The sequence below is a fragment of the Pan troglodytes genome, chromosome 12 (genome assembly GCF_028858775.2).
Source record: "Pan troglodytes isolate AG18354 chromosome 12, NHGRI_mPanTro3-v2.0_pri, whole genome shotgun sequence".
Lineage (NCBI taxonomy): Eukaryota > Metazoa > Chordata > Mammalia > Primates > Hominidae > Pan > Pan troglodytes.
The window spans coordinates 112,049,422-112,053,584 of record NC_072410.2 but is presented as its reverse complement, the minus strand read 5'-3'; the positions used below and the strand labels follow the sequence as shown (position 1 = coordinate 112,053,584).

Below are 4,163 nucleotides of genomic sequence, written 5' to 3'. Positions count from 1 at the left end.
TCGCCAAGCCGTGGCTGCGGCTCATTGGTCCTGGCGGACATCGCTCACTCACATATCCAATGGGAGGCGGCCGGGTAGAGGTTACCGGTTTGGTTTTTTTTCACGGGGGCGGTGGCGAGCAGCGGAAGGCGGGGCCTGCTGGGGGCGGGGCTGGCAGTCTCGGCTCGCACCGCCTCAGCTCCTCCGGGCCCTCTCGGGGTGCTGCTCGGAGGGGAGTCCAGTACTGGGCGTTTTTACCTTAGTTCCTTATTCTGCACCTCCCCCCCACCCCGCCTCCTCCTTGCCTGTGTGCGCCCCCACCCTCTTTATCCCGGGGGAGCGTGACTCGGCCTCAGGGCACCCACGGTCCTGGTAGCTGACAGGGAATTCCTCTTGTGCCCGACGAATATTCCGTGGACACACATTTGCTCCGCACGCGCTGTCTGCAATGTAATTCGACAAGTTTCTATTTTGTTGAATTACTTTTGAAAGTTCTTCCGTCCAGGGCGCATGGCTCTGCAGAGCCTTCTCCTCCTTCTCTGGAGAACCCCAGGGACTTAAGCGGTAGCCTCCTCGCTGACAGGGTCTCCACTTTGTCCTGGGGGGCGAGGGGGCTGGCAATGCGCTCACGTGGGTGTGAGCTTTGTAAAATATGCAAAAGTGAAAATAAAATATGTTTGTGGGGCAGGCTGGCGAGCAGTGGCATGATACAGTTCACTGCAGCCTTGAACTCCTGGGCTGCAGTGAGCCTCCTGCCTCGGCCTCCCAAAGTGCTGGGATCACAGGCATGGGCCACCACGCCCGGCAAAAGTAAAAATTTTTTTGTTTCTTTTTGAGATGGAGTTTTGCCCTTGTTGCCCAGGCTGGAGTGCAAAGGCGGGGTCTTGGCTCACTGCAACCTCTGCCTCCCGGGTTCAAGCGATTCTCTTGCCTCAGCTTCCCGAGAAGCTGGGATGACAGGTGCATGTCACCACGCCCGGCTAATTTTTGTATTTTTAGCAGAGACAGGGTTTCTCCATATTGGCCAGGCTGGTCTCGAACTCCCGACCTCAGGTGATCCGCCTGCTTCGGCCTACCAAAATGCTAGGATTACAGTCGTGAGCCACCACGGCCGACCTAAAAGTAAAATCTTTCAAGCACAAGTTAAGACCACTGTATCTTTCCGCCTTGATTCTCCCTCCTATGTTTGGAGTGGACTCGGACATTTTGTTTTTGTATTAGTAATTTCTCCATATTGTAGTGTGTAAGGCATAAGTATTCTTAGGCAGGGGTCCAGGAGTGGTGGGGGCCGGCTGGTGGGCTTCCTGGAGGAAGTGGCACTAGAGCTGCGTTTGGAAGATTTTTCAGGCAAACTGAACTCAGAGGCACAGCAGCCCTCTGAAGTCACGGGGGCCTCTCCTGGAAACCACATGCCAGCATTGATTTTCCCCAGGGAGGCTGCTTGTCCCGGGACAGAAATCCTCAGCTTGGTACCCCGGGCAGCTCCTCCTGAATGTGAAGGTGCGTGGGAAGCCCAACCGGTGGTCGCAGGGCTGTTTGGGATTCACAGCAAAGGGCAGTGGACTGCGAGCCTGTGCCTCCCGGCCTGTCTGCTTTCCCTGAAGGGTGCCTGAGGGGCCATGAATGCTGTTTGTTTTTCTGACCCCTTTCCTGCATTTGCCACATTTCCCCCCTTAAATTTGCTGCTGTTGCTGACTGGATTACAGCGAAGTCCTTCCTTTTCCTCTCAGCCTGGAAAGTCATGCTTTTCCTCCCTGGATGGAGGAATTTAATTCTCTTACCAGAAGAGGGCCCCTTCATTTGTCTTTACGTTAAGACAGTTAACTTTGTCCCCATGGGCCACAGACATCACAGCTTCCACAACGCACTCACGATCGAGTTTGTTTTCTCAGGGTTGTGAGTTGATCGCAGCCTCTCCAGGCCTGCTGTGTTTGGGCAGCAATCCTGCTTGGAACAGAACCCTCGAACTGCGGTGGCCCACACTGCCAGTGCCCTTTGTGTGCTGTGTGGTCTCTGTCCCAGTTGGCCTCAGGGCTGATCCTCGTGGAGAAAACAGAGGCCAGATCATAACTCCCTGCTAAATATCCCAGGTCACTGGCTGCTCTGGACCGTGGGCTGAATGCGCAGCTGCACGAGGCACACACCCCTGTGAAGCCCACTGTACAGGCACAGGCTTCCGGAAATGCACAGGCTTCTGGAAATGCACAGGCCTCCGGAAATGCACAGGCTTCTGGAAATGCACAGCCTTCTGGAAATGCACAGGCTTCCGGAAATGCACCAGGGCGTGTTGCTCATTTCTTTTTTCATTAAAACCAAATGCACATTAACAACCTAATTATACGAGCAACTGTCTCAGGCACAGTCACTGGTCCCAGGGAGCACACAGCCAACAGAGAGGCACATTACACTGCGGTATTCCTCATGCTCTGACAAAGAGAAGCCCCTGGTACAGTGGAGCCCAGAGGAATAACTTCTTTTTTTTGTTTCTTCACTGTGGTAAAATATACATGCAGTTTTCCATTTCACACATTTTTGGGGGTGAGGGGGCTTCCAGTAAAAGCTGGAAAATCTGCTAGACAAATTCTAAATAAGCTGTAACACCCCCTTTTACTTTTTTTTTTGAGACAGTCTTGCTCTGTTGCCCAGGCTGGAGTGCAGTGGCGCAATCTCGGCTCACTGCAACCTCCACCTCTTGGGCTCAAGCGATTCTCCTGCTTCAGCCTCCCGAGTAGCTGGGACTACAGGTGCACATCACCATTGCCCAGCTAATTTTGTATTTTTAGTAGAGACGGGGTTTCACCCCATTGGCCAGGCTGGTCTCGAACTCCTGACCTCATGTGATCCACCTGCCTCGGCCTCCCAAGGTGCCGAGATTACAGGCATGAGCTACTGCGCCTGGACAGCATCCATTTTTAAGTGTACAATTGAGTGGCATTAAATACATTCACAGTGTTGTAGAACCATCCCCACTAATCATCTCTAGACCTTTTTTGTCACCTTAAACAGAACCTCTGTACCCATTAAGCAGTAACTCCCCCTTCCCTGCTGTCCTCAGCCCTTGGTCACCTCTATTCAACTTTCTTTCTTTATGAATTTGGCTAATATAGGTACTTCATATAAGAGAAATCATATTTGTCTTTTTTTTTTTTTTTTGAGATGGAGTTTCACTCTTGTTGCCCAGGCTGGAGTGCAGTGGTGCAATCTGGGCTCACTGCAACCTTTGCCTCCCGGGTTCAGGCTATTCTCCTGCCTCAGCCTCCCAAGTAGCTGGGATTACAGGCACCCACCACCATGTCCGGCTAATTTTTAAAATTTTTTTAGTAGAGAGGGTTTTCATCATGTTGGACAGGCTGGTCTCGAACTCCCAGCCTCAGGGTGATCCACCCGTCTCGACCTCCCAAAGTGCTGGGATTATAGGCGTGGGCCACCATGCCCGGCCTGTATCATTTTTTTTTTTCAAAACACCATTTTCCTCTCTTTTTTACAGGCTCCAGCCTAGAGTCAGGTGTTGGGTTAAATTATCTTGTCTCTTCAGCCTCTATTCATTTGGAACATTTTCATGCCCTTTTTGTGCTTTTTTTTTTTTTTTTTTTTGGCATGGACACTTTGGAAGCACACAATTCCACCTCCCCACTTTTAAAAATACAGCATTTTTCATTTAGGTTTATCTGAAATTTTCTTGCGATTGGACTCAAGTCATGCCCTCTTGCCAGGAAGACCACATATGTGACTGGGATTTTTTTCTTTGTACAGCCTTCCTTTTTTCCACAGTTATTTTGCTTCCCAAGATCAGAGGGTGAGCTTCTACTTCCTAGAATCAGGTTGTAGCAGAGCTGAAGAAAGTCTCAGAGGACATCAATTCAACATTCTGTTTTGTTGGGGGCAGAGGGTGGAGGCGATGGGCAAGGGAGAGATGTCATGTGGCCTGCCCAAGACCCACACTGGGCATGTGCTTGGCACAGTATAGGCTTTCAAGGAATGTCCTCATTCAACTTAGTTAATGACATATCAAAAGCCAGAACCCAAGTTCCTTGATGCCCACATTCAAGCTCTTTCCCCTAAAACCTACTGCCTCCTGTGAGATTTCTTTGACTACTGCAATCCTTCACCTTTGTCATTCTTTGCCGACGCACACACAAACACCCGTGGCTGCTCCAGCCCACTAGGATCACTCTCCCTTTTTA

General features: G+C 50.9%; 1 non-coding gene across 1 annotated transcript; it reads right to left on the bottom strand.

Annotated features, from left to right (window-relative positions):
* Positions 1-2,521: 2,521 nt before the first annotated feature.
* LOC112208246 (U7 small nuclear RNA) lies at positions 2,522-2,582 on the bottom strand. Its single transcript, XR_002942663.1, has one exon. It is a non-coding gene; the product is annotated as a U7 small nuclear RNA (small nuclear RNA).
* Between the last annotated feature and the right edge of the window lie 1,581 nt (positions 2,583-4,163).